The 20,021-nt window shown below is 44.3% G+C and overlaps 2 long non-coding RNA genes across 6 annotated transcripts in view; one reads left to right on the forward strand and one right to left on the reverse strand.

Moving 5' to 3' along the window:
* The window catches only part of LOC309529745, a 54,394-nt gene that overhangs the window by 11,974 nt on the left and 22,399 nt on the right, over positions 1–20,021 (reverse strand). For 3 of the 5 annotated variants that reach the window (XR_014218405.1, XR_014218406.1, XR_014218407.1), the window contains exons 3-5: positions 2,541–2,689; positions 1,878–1,983; positions 866–945 (exon numbers count right to left, since the gene is read on the reverse strand). The exons of 1 other annotated variant lie outside the window; for it this stretch is intronic. This is a non-coding gene — a long non-coding RNA (uncharacterized lncRNA). The remainder of the gene's footprint in view (positions 1–865; positions 946–1,877; positions 1,984–2,540; positions 2,690–20,021) is intronic. One more of the 5 variants, XR_014218404.1, reaches the window with a different exon arrangement.
* Positions 5,228–20,021, forward strand: part of LOC309529787 — a 37,193-nt gene continuing 22,399 nt past the window's right edge. The window contains exons 1-2 of the long non-coding RNA XR_014218458.1: positions 5,228–5,274; positions 19,651–19,825. This is a non-coding gene — a long non-coding RNA (uncharacterized lncRNA). The remainder of the gene's footprint in view (positions 5,275–19,650; positions 19,826–20,021) is intronic.

The following is a 20,021-nucleotide window of genomic DNA, read 5'->3' on the forward strand; positions in this document are numbered from 1 at the left end:
TTCTATCCCAAGGTTTCTAACATTTCTTTCATACTGTTCCTTTTAACCTGTTGCATAATGGAGCTGTGGGTGTTAAAAAATTGAAATATGTTGTGCTACATTTAATTCAGTCCCATGGTCGTGGTGTGGCACAATAGCAGATGCCATTGGACATGTCATCACTCATTATGAACACGGGTGCTGCGTCTGTTCCCCCATGGTGAGAACAAAGTGCATGCCAGGAGATCACCCCAAATTTCATCCTGCAGTTTTCCATCTTATATGTGTGTGTTTTTTCTAGATGCAATTAACATGGGAATGGGCATCAGACTTCCACTAGATTTCCAGAAGTAGCTTTTACATCATATGAAAGATCACATTAAAAAAAAGAAAGTTATCAGGTAAGGAAATGTTAGGAAAATGGAATAAAGTGCTGTCTGAATGCAGCCCAAGACAAGAAACACAATTGATTAAAAAGACACAGCTGGAACAGCTCCACTTCAGTTTTATCATTGGGCCCCAGCACAGTAGTGTTGGTCTCTAGAGAGGGATCTCTTTGTCCTTTTCCAAAAAAGCTGAAGAAAGATAACCAGATGATGCTCCCTTCAAAAATCTTCTGCAGACAATGTGCCACTACTAAGAAGACCCTGAACTTGATAGCCAGCCACTGGCAAAGGCACCTGTAATGTGGATTCGACTGATAATTAGCCAGAGCAGAGGGAAGAATATAGAAGGAAACCTTGAATGTTCCTCCACCAGTGACTTCAGGGCCAGTGGAATATGAAGATGGGCCACAACTACAGCAGGGCTGGCCAACCACATCTGGAAGTTAATACAGATTACTTCAGAGATGATCCCTGTAAGACCAGAGTTTAAAATTACCCACCTGCAACACTACCAGTATACCAAGTTTGCTTATTAAAACAGCAACAGATAGATGGCAAGTGTGTTTCTGCTTCAAGAGAACTGAAAGAGAGGACACGTTTTAAGGAAAATTTCTGTTGACTTGGAAAATTGGAGGTCCTTTTTGGTGTGTGTGTGTGTGTGTTTTTTTTGGGGGGGGGTTCAAAAGAACATGAATCTTCACAGCAGACACATTACCATTGCTGATACTCCCAGTCTTGTGTCACATTGAACTGAGGTGGGCAATGAAACTGTCACGGTAGAGCAAAACAAAGAATATTGCCCTGCAACATGCCGTTGGAAGAACTAGGTCAACACTCCCATTCTTGCCATGCTTTTTCATTGCTTACCCTCACACCACAGTGCAGAAAAATGGGAAATTTATTCCCCACATCAATAAATTATCCTTTGTGTTGCACTGCCGTGTGAAAACAGGCAATGGAACTGTCACAAGGCAAAGCTGGAAATCTGATTGGCACTCTGCCTCTCTGACATCATCACAGTGAACCCTGACTGGCTGGGATCATGCAGTGGTTGAGAAAGTTGGCCTAATAATAGGGGAGGAAATATCACTGAAGGAGCAACACAACACACTGGGGACAAGCTTGGGGAAACGTTAAAAAGGCTAGGAGGGTTTTCAACACCCACAAGAGCAAACCTTACCCCCTCAAAAAGTGTTTGGAGCGCATACTTGCTGCAGCTCTAGTTCTTACCCCTACGACTCCACTCTTCAATCTCTCCTTCAGTTAGGGATCCTGATACCTCTTCCACACTCCTCCATAGTGTTGAGGGACCCACCAGAACACTATAGTACTGTATTTTTCACTCCATAAGATGCACTTAGTGTTTAGAGGAGGAAAGCCCCGTTTTTGGGGGGATCAGCTCGCAGCTTCTTTTGCAAAAGGGAAAAGCCCCCTTTTTGAGGATCAGCTCAAAGTTGTTGAGCTTACTTTGCAAATGGAAAAAAAATCCTGTTTTTATGGGGTTCAACTCACAGTTGTGCAGCTTCTTTAGGAAAGGAAAGAGTATCGTTTCTACAGTTTCCAGACAGATAATCTAATCAGCCAGTCACATGTCGCTGGGGAAGCAAACGGCCTCTGTCTGCAGAAGAAGAAGAGTTTGGATTTGATATCCCGCCTTTCACTCCCCTTCAGGAGTCTCAAAGCGGCTAACATTCTCCTTTCCCTTCCTCCCCCACAACAAACACTCTGTGAGGTGAGTGGGGCTGAGAGACTTCAAAGAAGTGTGACTGGCCCAAGGTCACCCAGCAGCTGCGTGTGGAGGAGCGGAGACGCGAACCCGGTTCCCCAGATTACGAGTCTACCACTCTTAACCACTACACACAGAAAGAACATTCAGCAATGGAGGCCTGGGCAAGGGGGCGGAAAGGGAGCCAGAGATCAACCACACATTCGCTCCATAAGACGCACAGACATCTCCTCTTACTTTTTAGGAGGAAAAAAGTGTGTCTTATGGAGCGAAAAATACGGTAGGTGTTGCGGGATCTACCAAAATACCGGTGAAGGAAGCTGCAATGGGTGGAGGCAATCAGCAAAGTTGCCTCCCTCCACAACAGGAAGTTTCTGCTGGGTATAAAGCCTTCCTTCAATGGAAGGAGTCCTTCCATACACAGAAAGTGAAGTCTGGATACAGCTCACCTTGATATATGTTACTGAAGGCTTCATGAACTAAGGGATGTTCTTTCAAATAGAAGAAGAACAGGTTTCTTGCTCCTTCTACAACTTGCTGAGTTGCAGAAAATCTTGAATGATCTCGCCATTTCAAGTTCTGATCTTGTAGAAGAGCCCTGGAATCAGGCCGGGAGCCTTACATAAGCCATCTTGGACACCAAATAATGGAAAAGGATGGTATGAATGTTATAAATACATTTAAGAAGAACAGGGTGGCTTGCTACTTTGACCATAAACATGGCAAGATGCCTTATATTGAGTAAGGCCATTGGTCCATCTAATCCAGTATTGCCTACGCTGACTGGCAGCAGGTCTCCAGATAAATTTTTTTTGCCCCACCTGGGGAACTTCTGCATGTGGTTTCATAATTTGTTGGAAGCTGCCCAGACAGTAAAACAACAGTAAAAGTGCAAAGAAATGTATGCACAGATGTGTGTTCTCCCTGCACGGAATCTGCGAGTGGCTGGGCCCATATCGTGGTAAAGGTAAAGGTACCCCTGCCTGAAGGCCAGTTGTGTCCGACTCTAGGGTTGTGCGTCCAGCTCACTTAAGAGGCCGGGGGCCAGCACTGTCCGGAGACACTTCCGGGTCACGTGGCCAGCGTGACAAAGCTGCTCTGGCGAGCCGGCACCAGCGCAGCGCACAGAAACGCCATTTACTTTCCTGCTATAAAGCGGTACCTATTTGTCTACTTGCACTTTAGGGGTGCTTTCGAACTGCTAGGTGGGCAGGAGCTGGGACCGCAGACGGGAGCTCACCCCGCCGCGGGGATTCGAACCGCCGACCATGCAATCGGCAAGCCCTAGGCGCTGAGGATTTACCCACAGCGCCACCTGCGTCCCCGCCATATCGTGGTAAGATACTATAAATACACAGGACAAACATCAATCAATCAATTTCCTTTATTGGCATAGTAAGAGTACATCATATACATGGATCAGAACACAACATGGGTAACAAAACATAGTAGGAGGTACTTTAAGATAAAACTGTACAGACATTGTGAGGTACAAAAGTGGCTCTTAGGACTTATAGCGACGTAATTTCATGGCATCACTCAAAAATCTTGCCACATTCTCCACAATGTCCTTCTTACAATTATTCAGCAGGTAGGACACGCAGGAAGAGTCAGTGTGATAGATCCCCTCCTTCAATAAAGGAGTCAAATACTTATACATTTTTGCATAAAGCGGGCAATGAAATAAAACGTGTGTGATGGATTCGACCTGTTTTGTGCCACAAGAGGCAGTCCCTTTCAGAATATGGGATTTTTGAGAATGCACCTTGCAAAACTGCAGACAGCAAAACATTAAATCTTGCGAGGGAAAGAACTCTGCATAAATGGGGATCGTAAACATCCTGGGTTCGAACAGGCCACAACTTTACTGATTACAGATGCAAGTAGCTTTTGGCATAGGTATGTATCCTGAATCAACCACCTTGACTGCTGGCTGGCAGACTATTTTGCAGGGTCAATCCTGGGTTAAGGAATTCCCTGTGAAGTATATCAAATAGGGGTGATCCATTCAGGGCTGCCACTTTTGGGGGGAGTGTTATGGCCATCAGCAGGGACGCGGGTTGCACTGTGGGTTAAACCACTGAGCCTAGGACTTGCTGATCAGAAGGTCGGCAGTTCGAATCCCCGCGACAGGGTGAGCTCCCGTTGCTCGGTCCCTGCTCCTGCCAACCTAGCAGTTTGAAAGCACGTCAAAGTGCAAGTAGATAAATAGGTACCGCTCTGGCGGGAAGGTAAATGGCATTTCCGTGCGCTGCTCTGGTTTGCCAGAAGCGGCTTAGTCATGCTGGCCACATGACCCAGAAGCTGTACGCCAGCTCCCTCGGCCAATAAAGTGAGATTAGCACCGCAACCCCAGAGTCGGTCACAACTGGACCTAATGGTCAGGGGTCCCTTTACCTTTATTTATGGCCATCAGCTCCCAAATGGGCATCCGGATAGAAGCACCTCCCCCTGGACCTCTATAACATGGCACCCCTGATTCCTCGAGGCGAGGGTAGGTGGCTTCCCAAACCCCTCCATCACCTAGACTAAAGATCCAATCCAATGCCTTATCCGCCAACAAGTTGTAACAATTGCTAAGAGGTTGGCAATACTCTCCATACAGGCCCAATTCATCTGCAGGCAAATTCCTCCCTGGCCCCAAACACGGCAACCAAATATTTCCATAGCAAGGGCATATTCAGAACCTGCCTGCTCCCCACCACTACACAGGGCGGGAGGATGGGGAATCCAGCTTTGACTGAGCTAACGAGTCTTTATATGCCCAGTGAGAGGACCTGAGTGAAGACCAGGAGCTGAGGTTCTCCACAAAGCCAGGCCCACCCCCTGCTTGCTTCTGATAGGTCTGTTCAAACACAGCTTGCCTGTGATAGGTCCTATTGAATACAAGCCTCCCAGCAACCTACATAACCAGAGGAGGATGGAGTGTTGGCTCCCAATGGTCCTGCAGGGCCAAAGGTTTGTCCCAGGCTAACACCATGGTCATAAAGGGACCCCTGACCATTAGGTCCAGTTGTGACCGACTCTGGGGCTGCGGCGCTCATCTCGCTTTATTGGCCGAGGGAGTCAACGTATAGCTTCCAGGTCATGTGGCCAGCATGACTAAGCCGCTTCTGGCGAACTAGAGCAGCGCACGGACTATGGTCATGCTGGGCCACAATTGCGGCTTACCATCATACAAAGGTATGATAATGATAATGATAACAACAACAACAACAATTTATTATTTGTACCCCACCCATCTGGCTGGGTTACCCAGCCACTCTGGGCGGCTTCCAACAAAGATTAAAAATACATTAATATGTCACACATTAAAAACTTCCCTGAACAGGACTGCCTTCAGATGTCTTCTAAATGTCAGGTAGTTGTTTATCTCTTTGACATCTGATGGGAGGGCGTTCCACAGGGCTGGGGCCACTATCAAGAAGGCCCTCTCTCTGGTTCCCTGTAACCTCACTTCTCACAGCGAAGGAACCACCTCTGGTGAGACAGTCCATGGGCAGGTAGGGTCTCAGCCTGCGTACCAGGTGGAGCTGGTAGACAGCTGCCCTGGAGACAAAATTGACCTGCACCTCCATGGACAGCTGTGAGTCCCAAATGAGAATTCTTTGTGAGTAAGGAAGCAACATATGCCCAAGGGAGTGCTACAATTTCAGCAAACTGGATCAGGGCAATAGCTGCATGTTCACCTCCGGTGGGGGACGGCGTGCCACTATTTTATTTATTTATTTATTTTTTGCTTTCTCCCATTATTTCAGTGCTATGCAGGTAAAACATTTCCCAAATGGCTTCCAGGTCTGGTCATTTCATAGGTCAGCAATTAGCATTGTGTCTCCCACATCACGATATTTATTTTTTCCTTAATTGTGCAATGCAGATGCAGGGAATGAGTCTTGCATCCTCAGAAAGCCCAAAGGAAACATAGTCTATGACTCAACCCTAAGATCATGAACATTTTGTACTGTAGCTGCCACTTACAAAAAAAATATAAAAAAATCTGTCCGAAATTCGAACCCGTCATCTCTCAAACATTTAAATATAATTCATTAAAAAGAGAAAGGGAGGGGAGGGAATCATGTAGCAACTGCATAACAAGAAGAGGGAAAATGTACACATTCAAAACATATGGGTGATCTTTAGAAAAATCTCAGCATCACTTCATAATTATATACTACAAGTTTTAATTAACTAAAGCTCTGAAAATCATAATGCCTTATTAAAATGCAATTAATCCTTTGATTAAAAAACAAAAAGCACAAGTATTTACAACAAAAACACAAGTAGAATAATTACAAATATCATGTACCCATTTCTTTTATTTGGGTGTCACTTATGATGTCTCACATTCCCTTCATTAATTCAAATACACACATTATCTCAAATCCACAGCCGATTGAGTGACAGTGGCCACCAAACACACAGCACTATATCCTATTGATTTCGGCAAATCCTGAACAATGCCATTTGCATGCTTGTTTCTGTAATAATAAAGATATGCCATTCAGAATTAAAGGACCGGCCAGACTAGTGGCAACTAATTGTGTTGTGTGTAATGAGTGCAATTTCAATTTGATATAACCCTCAGCTTTTCTTGCAGCACTCGCTAAGTACTTTCAAGTCTTTGTGGGGAAATAATTGATTTTTTTTGTGCTGTGGGCACAAGAAAATTATTATGATCTTTTGAATAATGCCAAAGAAAGGACCATGAATGATTTAAATTGGTATGTGAAGAAGGCTTCACTGTGGATTGCAGTTTGACTGACACCCTACTAATGTAGTATCTAGATTAGCAATTTTTAAGGAGGCAGCCAATGTAAAAACTGGTAAAACAGAAAAACATTGCTAACGGGGATTTTGATTTTGTTCTCCAGCAAGGGAGAACAATACGGTCATTTCATGCATGTCGGACAAGCACTACACCATTTATTACATAAATGCCCTCGTTTTTGTCTTTATGCCATGTGAGTTGGAGGTTACATTTCAACTGATAAGTTTTATATTATATTAAAAAAAAATTCTAGATGCAATAGCTCAGTGCAAAGTTACCCCAGCAGCTGAAGCCTATTGGGCATGAGGGGCTGCTGTGGATATTTATAACATCTATTCCACTGTTCAGCTTAACCCCGAGAGAGAGAAAATTGGGCGAGCCCTTTTTGCCTAAAAGAAAATTATCTTCCCCTCCTTTCCGATATTGCTCACCTTCTCCTTATCACACATTCTTTGTCATATTATGTGGCAGAGATCTTCCAAGCCATCTCAAATCTGAGACAGCTGGCACTCTATCCTCAATATACTTTTACTTGGAATTAAGTCTCATTGATCTCTGCTGAGTTTGGTTCCAAACCATTGTGTTTCAGATCACAGCCTATGTGTGTGTGCCTGCGTGCTATCTGCCAGTCCAACATCAGAAAATTATTAATTGCACAGTTTTTAAAGCATTTAATTGATCAATTGATTAGGCTTAAATAAATTAACCCAAAAAATCACCTAACATTTAATAAACAAAAGCAACATTTATTGTATAAAGATAAGGTCATATTTAAAATTTCCTCCTTGTTCCTATAATACACCAAAGTCATTATTATTATTTTTTAAAAAAATTTATAGTTCCTGAGCCTTCAGCCTTGGACCTCAATATTTTAAAAATCCCCATTGGATTCGTCATGGAACAGCTCAACCCTATACATGTCTGCTCAAAAGTATGTTCCACTTACTTAAGTAAGTGGATGCAGGATTACAGCCTTAAAAAAAAAAACTGATTAATTCACCAGCTGATTAGAGTTGGTGGTGTCCATTGTAAACTTCTGCATTGATTTTAAGCAGATTCGCACAGAAGTAAATTTAATTCAAATTGATGGAACTTCCTTTTATGTGACTAGTATGGCTGGGAGTGAAATATCCCTTAATAATTGCAGTGTGTGTGTGCGTGTGTGTGTGTGTATTTAAATCACCCATCTGCACATAACCAAATATACACATTCTCCAAAATGTATCACATACCTATAATCAAACATGTATAGGTAGGTTTGGATCAAATCTACATGTTCATCAATGGCTACTAACTAATTGCATCTACAGGACACAGGCTTCTTCTGTTTAGGCCTCTTGCTTCTTTTCTCCGAAATGCAGAACCTATTTTCTTAGGCAGCCCCATCGCCGCCAAATGTGTGCATCTCGTGAGAAGCAAACAAGCACCATCTCTCCCCTGTTTTCAAATACAATTCCACCTTAAAATGCATACCTTCCAAACCTTATTCTTCAGAGGCGGGAATGTTGTTAATTTAGTTGGTCGTAACTAAATAGTTTCTAATCTGGAGCAGGAGTCTGCTGAGAATATTGGACAGTTTAAAGGTTAATCACCATCGCCTGGTTACACAAGTGAGGCAGAACTAATTCCTGCAAAGGCAAATGGCTTCCAGTTTTATCAGCAGCGCAGATTAGAAGTGTTAATATACAGAAGAGAATAGATGCTCAAGGGCCAGTTTTCCCCTTATCGGCAAACTTTGCAACAGAACTCGGCTACTGCACAACCTCTGCACTTTCTATAATAAGGCGACTCATTTTGCCTCTCGAGCAGAACTATCAAACAATCCTCCCCAAACCACTGCCACCAAAATCAGGGTATTACAGACCACAGCTAATTGGAAGATCACTATAATGAAGTAAAAAGATAAAATACTTTTGGCTGCAGGCCTAAAACGTGGATCAGCACAACATAGGAAGCTATCTGGCTATGTCACATTCAGAGAGATTTACATAAACAATAAACTCAAACCGACTGCCCCTGCAAATACATCTTTGTTTACAGCTAATGCAATCTAAAGCACTGGTTGTAGAAAAGAAGAAAGCAAGGCGGGGGGCGGGGGGGGAGAGGGAAGGAGAGGGGAGAGGAGATGTATTTACATATTTCAAGTTATCAACAGATCCAGTAGCCACCGACCCAAACAGCCCGCAACCCTGGTTATTTTGAAATGTACTCCATGCAGAGAAAATGTGCTAAGATATGCAAATAGACACGCTATACAGTATTTAAATATGGGTGCTCTTCAACGTTCGCCTGTGTTTCCTTTGCCGGAGGAGAACGGGCACCTGCTCTTGCCTAAATGCAGCTCTTGGGTGGAGGAAAGCCAGGACAAGCAAGGAGGAGAAAGCGAGATCCATCAATATTGCAACCGCTATATTTCTCAAATAAAATTTATTGACAGGGGACTTGGTGGGTTTGATTGTTTGCTAAGGGAACGCTTTCCAAACGGCTGAAGACAATGAGAGGGCAGTGCATAGGAAAGAGTCAGATTAATGCAGAATGATAACAGTAATTCTGTCTCCGATGCTAATAGCTGCACTCTCTCCGCTCTTAAAGACCTGATCCAGTTTCTATTTACTGTCATGGTGACACCGGTCCCATATTCTAGCGTTCTTAGATAAAAGCCAGAGGAGCTCAGAAAGGCATGCAGTTTGATTTATGAGGCAAGATGCATAGTTATAACTGCAACAGCAATAAACTGGTTGTCACTTGCCTGCCACATGTTGCCACCTACGAGCCACATCTCCCACAAGTCGTAAGCCAATGCATTGTAATGGCATGGGATTTTCGTGGAAGTGTTAACGAAAGGTGACAGAGAAAGCACACCGACAAATTCTGCAGGGGAAATAAAAGGACAATTGGTATATGAAAACCTTAAAGAAGGCTTAGAGACAGAAGGGGCTCTTTGTGGAAGACAGGAAGGCGTATTGGGTTAGTCAAGAAGAGGGAGAACTTAGCAAGAACAAGGGAAATCTTTGTCTGAAACTCTGCTTTCCCTGCTAATAATGTCGAAATTTATATGCATCACATCACATCAGTGGCATAACATATGCATCACGGACATCTGTAATCTATTCCCATGATTCTTCCAACTCAAAAGATGGAGGTATTATGTACACCTGGTGCACATCTTATTGTACAGTGACAGATTTACATGGCCTCCCGTAACACCCTGCTTACAATATCTCTACATTTTTAGTAATGTGAATCAGCCACAATATTGGAGATTCTATTGATCTGTTTCCCACTTAAAGCAAAAGCTGCAAAGAGGGCACAAAACTGAAATCAGACAAGAGAGTGAGTCTGTAATTAAAAATACAATGAGTCACACAACTAATTCAAGTCCATTGATGCCAGTGGCTCTGCTCTGATTATGACTCAGGACAGCATTCAACTAAATAATTGTGCAAGTGCAAGGATTGTCACTACCACAATGGGGCATTCGCTCCTCTTGTCCCCGCCCCCGTGCACCCCGCGTGGTCTCCAAACCTGCTCCAGAAGGTTGGAGGAAAACCTAGAACAGATGTGGTCATTGTGCTGGGGGAGGAGAGTGTTCAGTTGCACAAAGAGAATTCTTGTGCTGATGTAACCTTAGCAATACACTGAACATCGTTCTCTGTTGGTTACAATGCAACGTTTCATCTCATGTTGAATCCTTGGACAGGGTTGACATTCTGTGGAGCTTGCTGGCTTATGGGAGGCCCCCGGTAGCCACTTTCCGAGAGTCCGTAACATGTATGTTTCAGCGTTCAGCAGGCATTCGATGGAAATATTGACATGGGGCACTTCAACATGTAGAATCCCAAACAATGCAGGTGGTCTCTTGGAGCTAGTCCCTGTGATTACGAAGAGATGAACTTTGTGAGGATAATATGAACTGAGAAAATTTGAAAAACCAGGGGTTTGGGGAAATAGGGGGTTATCACCAGAGGTTGCATACAGCTGAAATAATAAAGGGAGAAGGGGAAGCATGAGAACGGCACTGTGAACTTAAGACACACAAGAGTTGTAGCATAGCAGCAAACTGGTATATCAGCTAGCTCTAAGGAATGAGTGAATCTGTTGGTTTCTCATTTCTTTTCAGTCTTTAGTTCTCCCCAGAGACATCTGATTGGCCACTGTGGGAAACAGGACCCTGGGCTAGATGAGCATTTGGTTTTATCCAACAGGGCTCTCCTGTCTTAAGAACATAAGAGCCCCTTTGGAGCAACACTGCCTTGGGATGGAAGAAGCTCAACTGCCTCCCATCAAAATAGATGGTTAAATGTGCCTATGCATTTAATGTGTCTATTTTCTACTTTAAAAAAACCCACCAAAACAGTTATAGAGTTTATCAGGAGAAGAACCATGGTGAGTGAATGAATGGAAAGTTAACCTTGTCCTTCCAGCATGATGAATAGCCACCACACACCAATTTCCCAGCCTTTCTCCCCAGAAGAGAAGCTAGAAATATGTGGAGCTGACTCAACCACTGGCCAGACCTTCGCTGACTTGTAGCAGTTCTCCAGGATTTCAGAAAGGAGTCTTCTCCTGCCCTATATGGAATTGAACCTGGCAGCTTTTTTTGCACACATAGTATGTGCACTAGCACAGAGATATCGTTCTTTCCCTGATGCCAATGGCAGTTTACTTCTCAGGGGACCCAGCAGCTTGGAGGAAGGAGGTTGACCGATACCGTAGCACAGGGAGAAAGCATGCAGATGTTTGCGCACTTTGAAATTATATACCTTGGGTGTGGGGACTAACGGGTGGACAGCAAAAGTGGATCCTGCAAGCCAGAATGGTTGCAGAGACTTGTACTTCCAAGGTTGCAAGGATGAACAACCACCTGGTCTGAAGATCTCACTGCCCCTTTCTGTATTTGAATATATAGCTCACCTGCCTATCTGTTAGGACACATGGACTGCTTATATTAATGTTTAAATTAGGACTGATGGATTATTCATATTGTTAATGTGAGCTGGCATTGTTTCCTTCTCTCTCTCCCCCCACCCCCTTTTCTGTTATACTTGCAATCACAAGTATTTTAAAAACCACTGCTGGCAGGGAACAAGGCCATCTTGCAGGATCTTATGGCATGCGGATATATTTACATTAGTTTCCTAACTACATAATTACGAGATATTACTTAAATCTTAGATCAAATGCATCACGTATTGTCACACTATATCATATTATAAGAACACCCATAGTTATAATTTCTTCTCTCTTTTTTGGTACAGAATAAAAGACCACCAGTTTTGTTGAAAAATCTGGAGTGTTTGCATTCTTCCCTCTCAAAGCAGTTTCTAAGTAGTGATTGCCATCCCATCCCACAGTTTCCTCACCTTCCTGATCGATTTTTGGAAGATTACTGCTTCTCCAGCTTTTTGCTACCATTATCAGAGCTGTTATCAACACATGTGATACCAAAGCCCTTTGCTCTTTCTTTATAATTTATCTACTGGCTAATGTGGCCTAACGGCATCACAATTGGATTCATTTGCAGTTTGCGCCTCTTGATCTCATTTATGGTGCTTCTGATGCCTTCCCAAAATAGCCTGCACAAGTAGAGAGGAACCTTTGGGCCAGGATACTCCAACTGTGTCTCAATCGACTCTCCTAACTCTCCACAAGCCACACCCCCTCCCCAGTCACGCCTTCAATTGGCCCTGCTTCACATCCTCTGTATTTTTGCTTGGCTGGGGTGTGTCCTTGAACTTTGATAAGGCCTCTTACCAGAGTTGCCGGGGTGCCTAATAATAATAATAATAATAATGATAATAATAATAATTTTATTAGTTACACCCCACCCATCTGGGTGGGTTTCCCCAGCCACTCTGGGCAGCTCCCAGCATATATAAAACTTGAATAAAATGGGGGAGCAGGTAAGCCCCGGCACACATAATCAATCACATGATGTGGCATACATGAATGGCAATGCCCATGAATTTTGGGGGGGGGCTGGGGCCCTCAAATATTTTATTGGGGGAGCTGAAGACCCCTCAACCCCTAAGAGTCAGCTCCTATGCCTCTTGCTTACCTGGAATGAGGATAGAGATCTGAGTTCACTGTCTTATGGCTCTGTTGGATTTTGACAACTTCTTATGAGCAGCTGCCCTTCATTATTTTAAGGATGAATTTGATGATATCTCTTTTTACCCTTATTCTTGCCGTCTTCTCAGACCCTCCAAGTGTCCCTATTTTCCAAGGACAGTCCCAGATTTACAGAAGCCATCCTGGTTTCTGATTTGATTCCAGAATGTCCCACTTTTCCTATTTTCATTGGAGAAATGTTGGAGAGCATGGAGTTATCCGATCCCCCAGCCAAGGAAAAAAAGTAACTATACAACCTTTAGAAGACAACAGAAGGCAGCCCTGTATAGAGGAGGTTTTCTAAAAAAATGTTTTATTATGCTTTTATATATGTTGGAAGCGACCTAGAGTGGCTGGAGCAACCAGTCAGATGGGTGGGGTATAAATAATAAAATTGTTGTCGTTGTTGAATAGGGTGTCCATATTTTCATTGGAGAAATGTTGGAGGGTATGTCTTTATACTGAACAGTGGGAGCCTATAAATTTACCAAACAGATAATTAGAATGGCCTTCACGAATACACATCTTTACCATGGCGAGTAGACAAGATGGTTTCAATCCCCTTTGCGGTCCAGGGACCTCTGTCCAGATACAACCAGTGCTTAAAAATAAATTGCATTATTTATCTCTGCTTCCTCCCACCACCAACAGGCAACCTAGCCATCCTCTTCTGTTGTTTAGATTTTCATTCCAATTCCATCACTTTCCCCTTCCCACAGACAAGGTTCCTCAGGAAGCCAGCCTTGCAGCTTTTCAGAAAAAGATTAGACGCCCATCTTCCTGGGGTGCTTTAGAATATTGTTAGGGTAACTATTGTGGTTTCAAACCACTGTTAGAAAAAAGTATGGGTGAAAGACTAGAGTTAACAGGATGAAGGGACAAATGTTGTGCTTTTTAAAAACAGGGATGGGAAGCACCTGACTCCTCAGATGTTAGGCTACAAATCCCATCATGCTTGGCTATGGACCATGCTGGCTGATGGGAGTTTGAGCCCAGCCACATCTGGGGATCCACAGCTTCCACACCCCTGATTTAAAACAACAACCAGATACATTTATTTTTAAAATTATTAGCCCCTTCATTTGCAACTTAAAACACCATGGGTAGAAATAACAAAAACAACTAACTGCCTCCATGGAACTTGTGACACAAGAGGTTGTTGGCATTATGAGTGGAAGGCTGGCATATTCCTAGCTTATTTTAGCCTTGAAACAAGACCTCCCTCTGTTTTTGACCCATCTTCCATCTTGAAACATCCAAAACAATAGCTTTCAGGTGATTAAAAAACCAAGCAGCCTTCTAACACACTCCAGGCATCTTGGGGTAGGCCGCAGAATGTTTTCTGCCTTGTGTAAAAATCACAAACCCGAAGGCATTCCCAAATAATTATTCCCTTGGCCGTGTTGCAGTCATCTCTGCAAACGCTTGAGCTGTCAGCTCCATCCCGCCAGTGACGGCTCCCTCTCAAACTACATCTGTTACATTAGGGATTGCATGATGACCCTGACTCCAAAGATGAAGCAACGTGCCCTGGAGCTGGCAAATCAATCAGGTTACACGCCTCCACTTTAAGCCAATTTCCAATTATTTCAGGTGCAGGTTTTAACATGTGCGGCTTGCCCTCCCACACTGTTCCCTTTCTTAATTAGCATATTAAGACCCCATCTTCCCCATTTCCACCCCAAAATAGGAGCCTGAAGGCATCTTGCAAAGCCAGTGATTCTCAATTACAGCATCTCACTGATAGCCACGATGGCTTCTTCTTCTTCTTCTTCTTCTTCTTCTTCTTCTTCTTCTTCTTCTTTTGCAATGGGTATGACTGGGTAGATATGCCTGAGTAGCTGCTTGGTACAACTTATTTCAATTAAAAAAAATAAAAATTCCTTCCAGTAGAGGAACCTTAGAGACCAACTAAGTTTGTTATTGGTATGAGCTTTCGTGTGCATGCAGACATCTTCAGATACACTGAAAATGAAAGTCCCCACTCTCTCACATATATAGTGACAGGGTGGGGAGGGGTCAGAAGGGTGGTGGGAATGGGTGATTGGCTGATAGGTGTGGTAAACCTGTTGACGACAGTTAACGACTGCAAGTGGTCTTACAGGAAAAAACAAGGGGTGAGATGGCTAAAAATAGCTTTACCCTCTCACTATATATAAGGGTCTGGTGACTTCTGTTTCAGTTGGCAGACCAACACAGCTACCTACCTGTAACTAGAATTATTTCAATTAGTTGCTCAAAGGAAGAGCAGCAATCTGAATTAACAACTGACCTCCCTTCCTATTGGAATGCCCAGCTGAAGAAGGGAAGTGCATAGCAATGGGTTTCCTTTCTTGCCACTCCAGAAGACAAGTTGCTGGGAAATAAATGGCTATCAGCATGTGTGTCATAAGACTAGCAAACAGAACAAGTTAAAGGAAGAAAGAAGACAAAGGTTTGGATCCTAATTTCCCTTTTGTGAATGAACAGACCTTGCTGGGGTTGGATTAGATTACCTTTGGGGTTCCTTCCAACTCTACAATTCTATGATTCAGTGACCTTTCCTACCTCTTCCTTCCTCTGTATCTCCTCTCTCTCTTTCTCTCTGCGGGTTGGAAGAGACCTTTCGGAACAGGATATTTTCATTGGAAAGGGCTACCTCATTCCCAACAAGAAGCAAAATAAATAACAAGGCAAAAACCTCAGTCAGTGGTATGCAACAGGTTGATTGGTAGCCGCTGGAAGAACAGGAGGCGCTAGGATTAGCAGCAGAAGCTAACAGCTGCTCTTAACAGAAATGGTCTTTGTAGCAGCTTCCATTCTGTGAAACCTCACTTCCCCTGGAAGATCACCAGATCCCTAGCTGGAGCACATTTCAGAAGCAATAGGAGAGTTCTCTGATTGGGCAGGCCTTGGTGTGGAGCAAATAGGAGAGTTACTTTCATGCAGCCAGATAATGCAGTGGCTATGAATGGGAAAGGCCAGAGCCATGATCTCGCTTATTATCAACTTTGGGCTTATTTGCATGCAGAAGGTCCCATGTTCAAACCATGTAATCTCTAGGTCAGGATGGGAAAAGCACCTGCTTCAGACTGTGGAGAGTGGCTGCTAGTCAGTGGTGTAGTGGTTAAGAGCAGTGGACTTGTAATCTGGTGAACGGGGTTCGATTCCCCACTCCTCCACATGCAGCTGCTGGGTGACCTTGGGCTAGTCACACTTCTCTGAAGTCTCTCAGCCTCACTCACCTCACAGAGTGTTTGTGGTGGGGGGGGGAGGAGATTGTGAGCCGCTTTGAGACTCCTTCGGGTAGTGATAAAGCGGGATATCAAATCCAAAATCCAATCCAAATCTAAACAACACTGAGCTAGATGGACCAATGATCTGGGCTCAGTGTTAGGTAGTCTGATTACCACCTTGGCCATGAATCCTGAAAGACCTGCTCCCTGCCTTGCAGACATCTTTCCACTTGGGTAGGAGGATGGAGCACCGACTGACTCCAGCTACAAAAGCTGAGGATGCTGAACAGACTTTTGGACTAGAATGTTGTTTGGGATTTTTTGTGTGTGTTGGTTTTTTGCATATTTATTTTAGATATTGTTGCAATTAATGTAGAAATTGTTTGGTTTGGTTTTGTATTTTTTAATGTTTTGTTTCTTGTTTATGACTACTTTTGTTATGTTATGTGTTTTTTACATGTTGTAAGCTGCCTTGAGCGTGGTTTGAACTGTGGAAAGGCAGCATGCAAATAAAATTATGTATGTACAGTGGTGCCTCGCAAGACGAAATTAATTCGTTCCGCAAGTTTTTTCTTCTTGCGAGTTTTTCGTCTTGCGAAGCACGGTTTCCCATAGGAATGCATTGAAAATCAATTAATGCGTTCCTATGGAAACCGCTTGCCAGGCTGGCGGTGCGGAGAAGGGCTTTTCTCCCCACCGCAAGCCTTCAGGACAGGTACGGGAACAGAGGGGAAGGGGCGCAGCGCTTCTCCTCTGTTCCCGGGGCTTGCAGAGGGAGGAGGTTTTTTCCTCCCCACCGCCAACATTCAGAACAGCATTCTGAATGTTGGCGGTGGGACGGAAAACCCTCCTCCCTCCGCAAGTCTTCAGGACAGCCATCCGAAGGCTGGCGCGGGGAGAAGCTCTCTCCGCCCCACCGCCAGCCTTTGGAGCAGCCTTCCGAAGGCTGGCGGTGGGGCAGAGAGCTCTCCGCCCCACCGCCAGCCTTCGGAAGGCTGCTCCAAAGGCTGGCGGCGGGAGGAGGGCTCTCTGCCCCACCGCCAGCCTTCGGAGGAGGTCCGAGGACAGTGGGGAAGACGTGCTGCGCTTTCCTGCTGTCCCGGAGATTTCCCTATGGGCTTTCGTCTTGCGAAGGAAGCCCATAGGGAAATTCGTTTTGCGAAGCGCCTCCAAAACGGAAAACCCTTTCGTCTAGCGGGTTTTCCGTCTTACGAGGCGTTCGTCTTGCGGGGCACCACTGTATGTGTGTTGTTGTTGCTGTTTAGTCGTTTAGTCATGTCCGACTCTTCATGACCCCATGGACCAGAGCACACCAGGCACTCTTGTCTTCAACTGCGTCCCGCAGTTTGGTCAAACTCATGTTAATAGCTCTGCCACTGAGGCAATGTACACCAAACATTTAAAAACAGCTAAAAACACATAGGCACTAAAAATTTAGTACCAAAGTATTAAAAAGGAGTACAAACAGTGCTAAATAGGAGTTCATCTTCTATTTACTGAACTGCAAAAGCCTGGATAGATAAAATGTTTTGAGTTGGTGCCTGAAAGAACTCGATAATGTGAGAGACAGATACGCCTTTGAGGGAAGCTTGTTTCAGAGTCAAAGGCCTACTGTGGAAATGGCCCTTCTGTGAATCATCATCATAGCAGGACTTGCTCTCGGGTAGAGTCAAATAGGTTTTTTCAAGTAGATGTATTAATTCAATAACTAAATATTCTCCCACAAATCAGAGTTAAAAAGGAAATATCGGGGGGATTCAAGTGGCACCACTGTGCTGACGAAAAGTATCAGTCAGCCGAATACCAAGCAAGGCAATTTTCAGCACTCCCCACCCTCCATAGCACCTCATCTCCCCAAGATCTGCTCTGGAGGGTTGAAGGACCCCTTGGAGCAGATTTGGGTGGATGTGGCAGGTTCCAGAGGGAAGAGGAATAGCTGGAAGCTGTCTTCCTTCCTGTTGTAGACTGACTGGACACAGAGGAAAAGTGGGAGGCACCAGCTGGGGAACCCCCATGGGAAGAAGACCAGGTGGTGGGACAAGTGGTCAGAAGGAGAAGCCTGGGAGGAGGTGTCAGAAGCTGAAGAGGTAGCAGGGCGTGGTGAGCAGGGAGAGTCAATGGCAGAGAGAAATCCCAAATCAGAAGCAGAGGCGGAAGCCGGAGAAGAGGGAGGCCAAGAGGCAGAGATGAGTCAGGCTGGTGACGAAGCCAGGGTGTCTCCCCCTCTGGCTGTGACCATCTCTCCTCCCCCTAGTCTCCCAGGACCAGAAGAGGGAGGGGCAGAGACAGGCATGTTGGGCATAGTAAGTCTCTCTGAATTCCAAGGGGCTTACTCCCAGGTAGACGGGTATAGGTGTTTAAAAAGAAGACATGTGCCAATGATTGTGCAGTTTCAGTGCATGCTCAAAACCTGCCTGTTTACAGAGGCCTTTGATTTATGCAAAACAACAGGAATTTTCACTACGACGCCTCCACATCATTTGGCTTAAGATATATTTAGTTACTGCTTTCATACATTGCAATCCCTCGTGGGGAAAAACAGTTCACATAGAAGGATGATGCATCCAATGCACACGGAACCTCTGAACACAAACTTTGTCCTAGCGATGTGCCAAGATGTTTCCCAGACCATTTATCCTCAATGAATGAGAAAGTAAACTTAGTTAGAAAATTATCCAAGCGAATAATGAGTGGGATGTTGGCTTTTTATTGCATTTGCCTTACTTCCCAGGTGACCAGTGTCTTCTTTCTCTTTCTTTCTTTCTTTCTTTCTTTCTTTCTTTCTTTCTTTCTTGATCACTCATAGCCGAGTAAGATTGTCTTCCATAAACACGGTTTTAACAATGAGTCCATAAGTGACTGTGGAGGCCAATTCTGGATCCACACATCCTTCCCCAGTGGGGACATTGGTTTCTGGGCAGGAGTTGATCACAGTGTGGATTTGCCAAGCGTGCCTTTCCTCTTAGCACATTTCTCCTTTGTGTCCTGAGTTCGAGTGTCTTCAAAGCCCATGACACCTTTGGTAAACGCTGTTCTCCAATTGGAATGCTCGCATTTTTAAAAATTTGCCTTGTCTTTAAACCTCTTTTGTTGACCACCAGCATTACGCTTTCCATTTTTAAGTTTGGAATAGAGTAGTTGCATTGGAAGATGATAAGCAGGCACCCAAACAACATGACCAGTCCAACAAAGTTGATGTTGAAGAATCATTGTTTCAACACTGGTGATCTTTGCTTTTTCCAGTATTAGTATTATTGGTATTAGTTCACCTGTATTCCCAAGTGATGTGTAAAAAATTTCGGAGACACTGTTGATGGAATCTTTCAAGAAGTAGGAGATGGCGTCTGTAAGTGGTCCATGTTTCACAAGCATACAGTAAGGTTGGTAGTGCAATAGCTTTGTAAACAAGCATTTTGGTTTGTCTAACCTTTTGTGAGTGCATTCTGCCCATCCGCACTCTTGCAGTCTGCACCCTTCAGCCTTCCAAAGTGCCTGCACTCACCGGAAAGCGCAGCGAACATGGACATCATGGAGCTTTTAGGAAGTGTGGGCTGGGAAGATTGCAGAGTGCCAAGAAATAATTGCACAATGAAAGAGGCTGTTCACTTACTCACACCCGCTTGGCCACGTCATGTGTAAGGCAAGTGTAAACTGCAAATTTTGTGAATTTCTCAAGCCTCCTGAGAAAGAGGCAGAGACAAGAGGAATCCAGCCTCTTTCACATGGCACAAAAAGTCATCTGGAAATCTGAAGGCAAGATTCGTCATAGCACTAATTGGTAGCATTAAATTCTTATCTCCTTTGGGTGTGCATGTGTGGCTTCAGGTATCCCTACT

This window comes from Podarcis vaucheri (assembly GCF_965113315.1).
Source record: "Podarcis vaucheri genome assembly, chromosome: 3".
In the NCBI taxonomy this organism is placed as follows: domain Eukaryota; kingdom Metazoa; phylum Chordata; class Lepidosauria; order Squamata; family Lacertidae; genus Podarcis; species Podarcis vaucheri.